The sequence below is a fragment of the Lonchura striata genome, chromosome 2 (assembly GCF_050655825.1).
Source record: "Lonchura striata isolate lonStrDom1 chromosome 2, ASM5065582v1, whole genome shotgun sequence".
NCBI classification, from domain to species: domain Eukaryota; kingdom Metazoa; phylum Chordata; class Aves; order Passeriformes; family Estrildidae; genus Lonchura; species Lonchura striata.
Window position 1 is genome coordinate 59,386,702 of NC_140704.1, and position 11,774 is coordinate 59,398,475.

General features: G+C 39.0%; 1 long non-coding RNA gene across 1 annotated transcript; it reads left to right on the forward strand.

The window, feature by feature from the left end:
• The first annotated feature begins 2,466 nt into the window (after positions 1-2,466).
• On the forward strand, positions 2,467-6,743 carry LOC146768265 (uncharacterized). Its single transcript, XR_014952536.1, has 3 exons — positions 2,467-2,602; positions 2,718-2,805; positions 6,609-6,743. It is a non-coding gene; the product is annotated as an uncharacterized LOC146768265 (long non-coding RNA).
• Positions 6,744-11,774: the final 5,031 nt, after the last annotated feature.

The following is an 11,774-nucleotide window of genomic DNA, read 5'->3' on the forward strand; positions in this document are numbered from 1 at the left end:
AAGGAGCAGGAAACAGGATGGCAGAGCCTTTCTCTATATACCAGACAGATACTGCGAGCCTTTTGTTAACATTCAGAAGAGTTTTTCTGTGGTCTCAGAGGAGAGAACAAACAAGAATAGTATCATTTCTGTTGCAACTACATCAGTTGATGATGATGACAGGGAAACAGGAAAGGAAGGGTGACCTTACCTCCTCTGCCTTCTGCTCATCAGCAGTACAAAGGCCTAGAAAGGCAGAGGGAAGTATAACATGAGAAATTCACATAACTACAGTAGATCTAACAAAAAAAAAAAAAAAAAAAAAAAAAGAGGTATCTTTTTTAGTCTGTGTTCCATCAGGCAAACTTTTATTAAGTACTATTCATATGCACTGTATCTGAATCGTAGTATGCTAAACCACATCAGCAAATATGAGTACATTTATTATTCCAATTAGTTTCTGTGACTCCCCTGGAAGATATTAATTTGAGATCTAATGAAAGAAATGGGATAAACAATTCTTTTGTTGAAAGGATGGTGAACAAGACTGGTACAAAGTTGATTAAAATAAGTAGAAATCGCTGCTTTCTAATCTGGGATTTTGGCTAATTCAGTGGGACAGTGAACACCCATTTTACAATCTTTTTAGCCCCAAGCAGGAGACATGAGAGAGAAAATCCCCAGCAGGGGGTAATGTAATGTGACCTCATTGGGATATTCCTACAGAGATGATAACAGTAGGTTTTGATCACAACAGGGCACCCTGCAAATGTACTAGTTGGCTAGGATTTGGTAAAAATTTTATGTGTACGGCTTTTTTTGTTACAGAAGTCCCAATATTTTATGGAGTTGTTATTTCAATACTACTGGGAGAATCATATATTTACCTGATCCCCCTAATATAACAACCATTCATAAAATAAAAGGGGAAAAAATACTGCCTGGAATCCTGTCATTCATTTTAAAGGAAGAAATAAGAGTTTACCACCCAAATGCCACTGAAAAGTACAAGCAGTTTGGCATCTAAGTCTCAATGTTGTCTAAATCTGTCTAGGCTAAATGTTTACATGCAGTTACATGCTCTTTTAATTGAAGAGAAACTGGAAAAGTCATAGATGAGCCTGAATCACAAATTAAATACCACAGGGCTAATTTGCTCCATCTAGAGCTTTTGTTTTAGTGTAAACAAACATCTTTTAGCCTGCTCTATTTTAAGATGAAGACTGTACAGTGAGAAGCAGCAGTTCTCAAGATACCTCTGGGAGCACTGCTGTAAAATATACACAATATTCTTCAACTCTGACATGGAGAGATTGCCAGAGAGCTCAGAGTGGTTGGGTCAGTGCAGTTGCCTGCTCTGCCTCTCACTTCATGTTGCAGCCTTGCTCTTCCTGATGAGCTGCAGCAACTGTTTTTCTCTGTAAACCACATCACTCAAATGCTTGGGGTTAAAAGTAACTCTGAGAAGTTACGGCAAAATAACTTCAGTGACCTAGCTCCCTGGTTCAGCTCTCATCGAGCTGTGTCAGCAGAGCTGGAGGAGTTGGGACAGTGAACTGCAATGCAGTCTTCAGCATTTCCCAAGCATCCTTCCCAAAAGTAACACGTAATTACACCCTCCTCAGCCTCTGCAGCCCTAGGAGCTGGATGACTCTTACAAAAAATTCCCAAAAATAACAAGGCTATGCTTTTGCAATACAGTATATTTGGCTTCAGAGTTCATCTTAGATTGTGGATGCAATGTATTAATTCACTCTGCCAGTGGTGACAGGTGAATTTCTACCAGTTGGTGTATCAGCAGTTGTCTGTTGCCCTATAGCCAGCATGCAGCCACTGCACCAACACATCATCATTCATTACTGTGAATCTGTGCTCTGTTCAACAACCAAAGGAAAAGCAACTGTGAGCCGGTTCTTGATCCAGGCCAGATGTCTGTTTTGCAGCAACCTAGCCCACAGATCCACTGCTTGGGAGTGCGGAATTACAGGCTGGGCAAGGCTGGTGTGAAGGCAGCCTCAGTCCCACTCTGTGCCGCATGCCTGCTTGCGCTCTGTGCCAGCAGGACGGACCCACGCAAGGAAGCCCAGCAGCTTTCACCTGACATCACATCAGCTTGGCCACAGGAGCTCTCAGTGCTGCTATGGCAATAGATACATAGTCGTGCAAGCTTGGGAAATTATTTTCATCCAGCTCTAACTGCGTTTTCCTTTAAAAATTTGCCCGCTGTGTTAGAGAGTGAAAGCAGTGATGGATTGCTTTCTACCTGGCAGCTGACACAGCCGGCGAAGGCCAACTGGAAAGGCCTTCTTGAGGAGGGAGAGCTGATGTGCCATTCCAAAAGCCGTACTGGAAGGGGAACTTTTCCATAAAAGGTAATGCCGCAGCTCGGAGATTTTGCAGGGAGATGTTGCAATGTGTCCAGGGAAGCTTCTGTGACAATCAGCTCCCAGTTCCAAAGCAATCCTGGTAACAAGCACAGCTTAAGTTCAGATGACTGTTCAGAAGTAACAGGGACAAACTCTCTCCAAAGCCCTTTGGTCATCTTGCGACACAAACTACTTTGGTGAGATTACTCTGCGCTTTCCGAAGCAGTATTCACCTCCTTAACAAATATGGAGCCTTTGTATGTGTCACTTTTCATCTCAAGGTTTTAGATCCCTGAATAAAGCTCACCTGTCTTTTCACAATAATATTGATTTTTTTTTTGTTGTTGTTAATTATGCCTCTATTCCTTGCAGATTTCAGAGAGACAGGTTTTGTCTTGCAAACTACCCAAGAAAAGAAATGGACGTATCTTGTAATCCCAAACCATGACAGCACAAGCTAGTAAGTACAATAAGGACAGAATAAACCATAATATTCTGTAGATGAAATGCAAGGGTAAGAAAGGATTCTGTGTGTGTTCTTGCCTCCTTATGCGCATTAGAATTCATTGCAGCCTTTAATTGCTGGTGTGGGTAGATAAAATAGAAGGGATGAAGAACAGAGCCAAGGAAAAAATAATGGAAACCTGACCAGTGACAGGAGCTGATTACTGTTGGCAGACTGTATAGGTTTCAAATTCATGCTGTGACTTAGGAAATAAGTCCTGGCTGGGATGCATTTTTCTGGAATATCCCTAAGGAATATCTATCAGTGATTCATCTAAGCAGCCACTGGATATCATTACCACTCTACCAAAAATGAGGATAAAATAACAATCTGGACGAAATGAAAGAAACAAGTGCCCCAGATTTTCTCTCCAGCTGTAGTAAAGAGATCACAAGGGTGGGTAAAGAAAGGAGGGGGGAATGAGAAAAGGGCTGAACTTTTCATCTGCATGTCCTCAGTTTGCCTTTAAGCTGTGCACATCTAGTTTACTCTTGTCAGAAGCTACCACCACCGTACTTTGTAGCTCTAAAAGAAAGAGATAATTGCCTTTTTTCCAGTCACATGCTTACTAATACAGAACTTTATTTCTTTTTCCCCAGCCCTACACAGTAGGACCTCCATCATTCAAAATAGCATAAGCTTTGCTAGAGATGTTAATGCACCATCCAGAGCAAATACAATGCACAGGTTCACATTTTGAAGTCCCTTTTGAACTCACAGTCTCTTTTTTGTCAGATGAACAGTGGCCAATTATAAATTATGGCTCTTTCCGAAGGCCCCAACCCAACAGCTCCTATGAGTTATATTCCTACTGGGTGTCTGTTACATTAGGCTGATTTTATGTCTCTAGATAGTTGTTGGGCATTTTCCTTTCTGTGGTGGTTAGCTAATATATAGCTAATCATATGGGAGAAAATAGAAGGAGAAATTAATTCTAGTAATAAAAAGCCTTATAAACATTTTTTTTAAGCACATGCCAAGAAATCTATTTTTATCCATCACATCAGATACTCAGCTGGACCTCAAACAATAGTTCACTAATCTACGTCAGATGCCCCATAGGCTCTATTTGATTTGGAAGTTTAAATAGAAGACTGTTATTGAAATCAGTGTTCTTATATATAAATATATAGCTGATCCAAAGAGAATGTAAATATCTACCACAAACCAAATTCACCCTAGATTCTCTGAACCTTGCAGGAATTAACTGCAAGAATTACACTTCGGAGCTTTTAAAACAAGAGATAATTGCCTCTTTTTTCTGTCATGGGTTTACTAATACAGAACTTTACATTTTCCCATTCCTCCACAGTGGGACTTCCATAAGTCAAAGTAATGTAAACTGTGTGAAAGATGCTAATGTTAAGCACTGCAAAAATATTCAAATAGGCTATACAGTATTTCAAGTGTGAAACAAAGCCTGTGGGTTCAGGAAATATATCCTCACCCAATTCAAGGAGAACATGTAAACAGGTTTTTTTGACTCTTCCTAGACTGCAATGGAACTTTAGTGTAGATACTAATCCCCATAGTACCTTGAGCCCTCAACTCAACAAAGATGTAAGATGAACACTCCAGACTTGGGTGGACTACTCTGGTGCCCTAAGTTTAATCTGCTTCTATTAACTTGCAAAGCTGCAACCTAAGTCATCAAACTAGGATTTCCAACAAGAATCCCAAAGCATCTACTGTCTTCTCCTGCATTATCATGGGTCCTTGCTAGTATACTTATATTTATTCAACTATGAGATGGTCTTTTCCTACAAGAGTCCACCAGCATCACTCTAAGTCCTGCTAAAATACTTCCTACCTTAATAGAAGGCTAGCTGAATAAAAGGTTAGAAGGAGGATCTAGTAGAGGATGTTTAGCTTTTTCCTTTTCAGTATAGTACCTATTAATGGGATCTAAGTGTATCCCACAGCATTGCAGCTCCTGAAACAGCTACAGGAAAAGGAGACAGTGAAATGCAGAAGGCAGTGTGTTAATTCTCTTGTGAATTACTATCACAGTTTGCTACTAATTGAGAATGTAAATAAAAAAGGTCCTGACAATACGTTCTTTCCTAGTGGGGACTATTCTCATTAAATGCAAAATAAAAGGCTCCTGCTTCTCTTTCTGACTGGAAATCCTTAACACAAGCAAGAATACTTCTGTTCATTCAAGGAAAAATGGCCCAAAATTATATTAACACCAGGCTGAGTAGCCAGCTGCATTATGCAGCTTCAATATTTCAATACTGCATTTCATAGCAACCCTTAGTGAGCTGCCTCATCCTTAGGGACTTTATTTCTAATGTCACACATAGGGTAGTTGTGCAACTCCATTTGAAGGGAGTCATAAAGAATTATGCTAAAAGTTTGGCTCCTGGTTTCTAAAAGTTCCTTGGAAGTGTCAGGGCTTGAGGATGCAGGATACAGGATGACTTGGGCAACCATGTAAGTAAGCCTGCAGCATTAGGATGATGGTTTACAAGTTACCAGCATGGAAGCAGATGGGATGGAAATCTTAAATTTTGCAGCCTTCTAAGAAAAGTATATGTATTTATAGACACTTCATGGACATTTGTACATTTTCACCTGAAATCACATTTTCAGTTGAAATTCAGACATCCACTTAAATTCAAAATTCCTCTGCCTTCTTATGATGCAGACTGAGATTAGTGTCAGTCTCCTACAGTAACAAGTGTTGCAATCACAAGATATAGAGACAAAAAAGTTACAAAAATGTCCTGCTCACTGGACTTCATAAACTGGAATCATGAAGTTTGCGTGGTGGCTTCAAAGAAAGGCATAAGGAGCTGCAATTTCCACTCTTCAGATGAAGGCCTTTGTGACCAACCAGATGAGAGGAATTCCAAAAAGAAGAAGGAGGGGGATAAAAAAGACCCCATTTTAGGGAAGAATAAAATAGCCCATGTGAAATGTCACAAGAAAAATTTGCTAGGCCCCTGCCTTCAGCCAAACATCAGGAACAGCAAATTATGTTCTTAGATAAAGAAAATAGCATACAAAGAACCCACAAAGATGTGGTGTAAAGAATGTTTGTTTCTTCTGGGATGACAATATCAGTTTTCAAGTAAAAAGGCAGCAGCAGATTCACTGATTAGCTGAAGTAAATGCTAATAGACAACTAGGTCACTTCAAATTCTGTGTATAGCTAGAGAACAATCTTTCACAAGTCCTGTGGATTTTTCATCATTTTTATTACTATGCTGCTACACAACTTCTCCTGAAAAGGCAATGTATGTCTTAATGCGTAATATGACACTAAATTTTTCCAGTGACACAGTCATTTAAGAAATTTCCCCCAACCACCACTCCTGCACATACACAAAGGTACAGTAGTTCACAATCCACTCACATTTACCACTTCAACAAGTAACTCAAAGGGTCCAAATTACAAAACTAACTTTATCAAGAATCATTTGTAACTATATTGATTTCTGTGTCCAGGTTACAGCACATCCCATTTATGGTGTTGATGACAAAACTGGAGGGAGGTGAGCAGGCACAGAGGCAGAAATGATAAGCCCACAGATAGAGGAAGGAGAAATTACTTAAACTGCTTTGCCAAGAAAAATGCAATGTGCATTTGCAGCCACACAAGGAACATACTTGGGACTACATGAATCAAAAAGTAAAGGAGATGGGGAAAAGTAAACCATCACTTTTTAGAAAACTACTCAAAAATTATCTGCTATTCATTGTGTAAATGACCTAGCCTGACAGACAGAAAAGTGTGTCAATATTGTTTTCAGGAAAGATGAAGATTTGGGCTAAATCCTAATCCTGAGAAGGAGGAACTGATCAGCCTGGAGGAAAAGAGTGACCTGTGGTTCCCAGCAATACCTATCTGAGAAATGAGAAAGATACACCTGGATTGAAACCTTCAGTAGGGACCAGCCATGGCAAGCACTTTGAAAAAGAGGATAAAATACTGATTTGAGCTAGAGTGAGTAGGAGCCAGGTTTGAATTTGACCCCCTAGATCTGAACAGACCCACGACATGAATCTGAACTCACTTCATCTCTTCATTTTCCTTTTTAGCATTTGCTTTTCATCTCTATTTAGGTGACAAATCCTTTGGGCCAGAAAATCTGCAAATGGATGTGTGTATGTGTGCAGTACTGAAAAATACACTGTGATTTTGACGTATTAATTATTTGCATGACTTTTTTAGTGCTTTTTCTCCCATTATACTAGGTACTGTTCAAGATGAGGTAGAAAATACAGTTATTTCTTCAGAGGTTATTAAAATACAAATTATGTTCATGTCAGACTCACAAGCAAGTTATTACTGCACAGTAAGTAGCCTACATCAGCTGAGGCATAGTACCTGTTAATAGAGGTACTCTTAGCCAGAAACACATGGAAGATAATTCATTTTAGCACAGTCCACAATGAAAAGGGATTGACAAAATCAAATTACATGGTGTTTTCTACCATCTGACAGTATATACAGACAGTCACTGTGGCTCAGGCACTGAGAAGTAACTGGTTAAACCGTGGTAAATTACACAGAAACTCTGAGCCCCTAGAGAAGAGAGAATGATGGATACAAACAGACAGGGGACTGGTAAGAACATTAGATTCACACAAATAAATAATAGGTTCCTTCAACAAAGTGTGGCTTTGACAATAAATGCAATCATGTAGAAGAGTTCTGCAGGTTGCACAATAAATTAAAGGATATTTTTTACAGAAAATTAAGTATTTGTTGAAAAATATTTGGATGTATCTTGTAAAATATTCCCAAAGCATCCAAAACTTTGACCGATGTGGAAAAATGCGTTACTTTCTAATTTTCCTACAATAACATAGCATGTGGAAAAGGGAACTAACTCCAGATTCTGACTGGTGCCCATGACTAACAACTCCTACAACAGCAGTATCAGATTATTACTGATAACCTTTTGTATCAGTTCCAGTGAAGCTATCAAGATTCTGACTGCAGCTGGATGACCGAGAGTGAAATTTGGTCATGAACTGATTCCATTATGTAATGATTATTCAGCTAGAGAGATAGAATCTGATTTTTCATTTGCTGCCATCCCTTGAATGCAGATGTGTGCTGGCTCCTCACTTATCCTAATGATGTATGCTTTCATTTTTAAAGACCAAGCTGGTTGAGGTTTAGTTGATCTCCAACGTGTTTTGCATGGAAGAAGTCTCTGTCCTTTCAGGCCTTTTCGATGGCAAGTTGAAGTGCTGGCTGCTTGTAGGAATGCTGATTAGTGCAATTATAATGTCATGTACCTGTTGAAGCAATGAAACTCCCCAGGCATTAGCTGCTATTTACCCATCTTATTTGTTACACTGACATTTTTATGCTTCTGTCAGGAATGATCAATCTGACATATTGGGAATGCAAAAGGTGAAGGATGCTGTTATATTACTTTTAACAGCAGTTTCTTGCTTGCTTGCCAAGAGTGAAAGGTGAACCCTAAAACACAAAGGTTTGGTTCAGCTGGACATATTTAAACTATCTGTGTGTGAAACTTACCTGCCACCCTTCAGCTTGTTACTTTTGCAACACAATGCTGTAATTACTGATTCCACAAGCAACATAACAACAGCTGTTCTTGTGATATTTTAATACCACTGGAATTAGGAGAGCTAAGAAATTCAGAGGTATATGACAGTTTTGAAAATATCTGTTTCAGTATGAGTTTAATCCAAAATGAAATTGTTTTTGCCATCCCTAGGCAAAAAAGGCATGGACTAAACACTGAAATAAAAACTGGTGAGAAACCATGATGGTCAGGTTTATTCAACTCAGAAGTAAAGCTATTCCTTAAAGAAAATCTGTGTTTCTTTGAAACAATACCCAGAGAAGCATAGGAATAACCACCATGGTAGTTGACTGGAAAATCAATTTTCCAGAAGAGTTTTGAAAATAAATTTTCATCTCCAACCTAGACCAAAGGACCAAAGTTCCAGTTTGCTCAGAGGAACTGCACAATTAATGAATAAATACAACTACTTCAAGGATAAACCAAAAATGCTATTACTATTTTCTCATTACTATAATTCCCTGACTTACACCACTGAAATGGGGTAAGAGAGACACTCAAAAAAGCCATAAAACTGCAAGAATTTGCAGTATCAGGTTCCCTACTTGAGAAACAGCTGAGAGGTTCAGACAGCAAGCTAAGAAAAACCAGGCAGATTTCATAAAGTTTCCACAAAATCAGCAAGCTCAGATTCACATTTTGCTTCTTTGTTCTTTTGTATCTCAGTGGGAATCTTTTTCACCCTAAAATATCTATGGAATATGCAAAAATGGAGTAGTTCCTTCCTTATGTGGCTAATGAAGGAACCAATCAAACCATCTGCTGCTTTTCTTCATCACTTCTAGAAGGGGCTAAAACATGTAACAAACTCAAATTAGCACAAGGCATTCAGATTAATTGGAATAATCTCCTCCTACAATTTTGGACATCTCACTGGAAGAAGGACATTGACAAAGAACAGAACTATTCAGAAATTAAGAACAAATATGTTATGCAGGGCTGCATGCAATCACTGGAATTCATTGGGCAAACCATTACTCTTCCAAGTGGCCAAGCAGACCAGAGTGAATTGGCAGAAGATGGGAAAGTGGTTTGTGCTACCCTGTTTCTTAGGTATTTACAGTAGACTAGGACTAGGAAGACACCAGGGCTGTTTCAGTGCTATGAGAATCACATCTTTCTTGAAGAATGGTAAAATGTGACATTATCTCAACCCTTACAATTGCCTAGCTAATCGTTGATCATATAGATCTACAGGATTGGGCTTAAAGACATGAAAGATGTGTCATTCAAGCTTGAGAAAGCAGGGCTCCTCACCCATAGGAAAAAAAAAAAGGCAGGAAAGAGAGAAGAAACACTTTCTTAGACTAAGGTTTCTCCTTTATAAATTCAGAGTAGGTCCCTCTTCATTTTTGGAAGAGGCTGGGCAAACTCTGAAGTGTGGAGTTACAAAGTGAGACATTCAGAATGTTTTGTAGATTCTGCAGCTTGTAGTGAACCATAAGTGGCTGTTTAGTCTTTAAATCCCACATAGACATCTTCTATTGTTTGGAAATTGAATTTAACGTAAATAGCTTAGAGAATATCACCACATATTCCTAGCTCACGCCATATTTTGTTTTTGTGGTGGTGACTGAGACTCATGGACATTTTGGTCAGCGTTGAAGGGTCTCCACAGAGATTGCAGAGGCAGAAGTTGCCACTCAGGATCTTCGTTCTTGTCAGTCCATGGGCAGGAATGCTTGCTTAAGAGAGCAGCCACAGACAAGACAGGCATTGAGACAGCTGTTTTACCTTGAGTACTCATTCTGATTTCCAAATACAAGATTGGTTCAAGAGCTGCAAACATTGTCACCTTTTCAGTCTTGGAGTCTTAGACTCATGAACATTCAGTTCTTCTTTGAATCTTGTTATATTCTCCACCTCATGGCAGGGAAGTTGTTTTCAGCCAATCTTGATCAATTTTCACAATCTCAGCTGAGCCTTTCACTTAGCTAATGTATTAGGTATACAGGACTCTTCATTGGCTAATGATGTGATCTAATCTGCTAATTCTATTATCATTATAGCTGTCAATAGAAGAGGGCTGAGGAAGAAAAGCATCATCCTGAAAATGTCTCTCAAAAATAAAAGAAGTTTTCTTCACACAGCTATGGACTTCAAACTGTGAACCATAACTTCATATAATTGATGAGAAGAAAAATATCTTATGCACGTGTTATGGAGAACACAACAGTTCCTGTACTAACTTTTCCTTTTTAACAAGAATAGAGAAGTCTTTCTTGGATAAGATTAATTTCATTCTGTCTGAGAAAATTAAATTAAAATAAAATAAAATAATAAAAGCAGCCTTACTAAGGCTAATCAAAATATGACCCATCTAGGAATGAATAATGCCCAAGGACACCTCAGGGTTAGAGTGGGCAGTGAATTGACAATGCAATATGGCAGGGAACAAGAAAGCCTGCAAATGTGGTCTGTCATAAAGAGAGATAGACTGTGTCCAGAAAGCTCCTGTGGGAATGCTCTGCGAATATTCACTGAGTTCCTGACCTGTCATTGCTGAAAAAAAAAAAAACAAAAATAATGAGGGAACTAGGGGAAGTTCAAAGAAGAGCAACCAGAATGATCTCCAGGCTGGAAAAACTCAGCCGTGGAAAGACGAAAATGGCCAGATAATGGCAGTGGTACCTAAGTAGGTTTTCAGGGTGATTTGCTTGAGTTCACAAATATATGCAAAGCAGAATGCAGCTTCTTTACACTGCTTTTCCTTTTGTAGTATCATACAGAGTCCTTAAAATAATTAATTCTGCCGAAACAGTGGCTGTGGGAAATATGTTGAAGGCTTTCTTAAGGAGCCTGTTGTCCACACACAAGAATCTGATTCATTACCTGGTGTGCAACAAGCCAATAATTACACACTCAAGAGAGAAATTGATTATTTATTTCACAGCTGCACAAGCCTCGTTGCTTGGTGGTATTCCACAAATCAAGCACATCAGCTATCAAATTTTTACTATTTATACAATTCAGCAAACAAAGGAGTTAGTGTTCATTGGCAACAAGTTACATAGTTCTCTATTAGTTAGTATCCTGTCTTCTACCGGTTAATGGTTCTCTTGCTTCTCATGCTAATTAATCTTTATGTTCAATCTTTTTCTTGGGTTTCTTGGGTTGATGGTCCGTGAGTCGACAGTCATGATCTTTTATCTGCCAGAATTACCTTTTACCCAGTTGGAGCTGATTTTAGCACAATTGCTGAGTTATCTTTATTAATTTCTTCCTTACCTTGGGAGTTCTGCCAGTTGTCCTTGTGGCCCGCAAATTCTGCATTCTTTGTGTCCACTAATGGAACATCCTTCTTCCCAAGCTCTGGTAACCTTCCCCCTGTCCAAGATCACTGTAGCATGT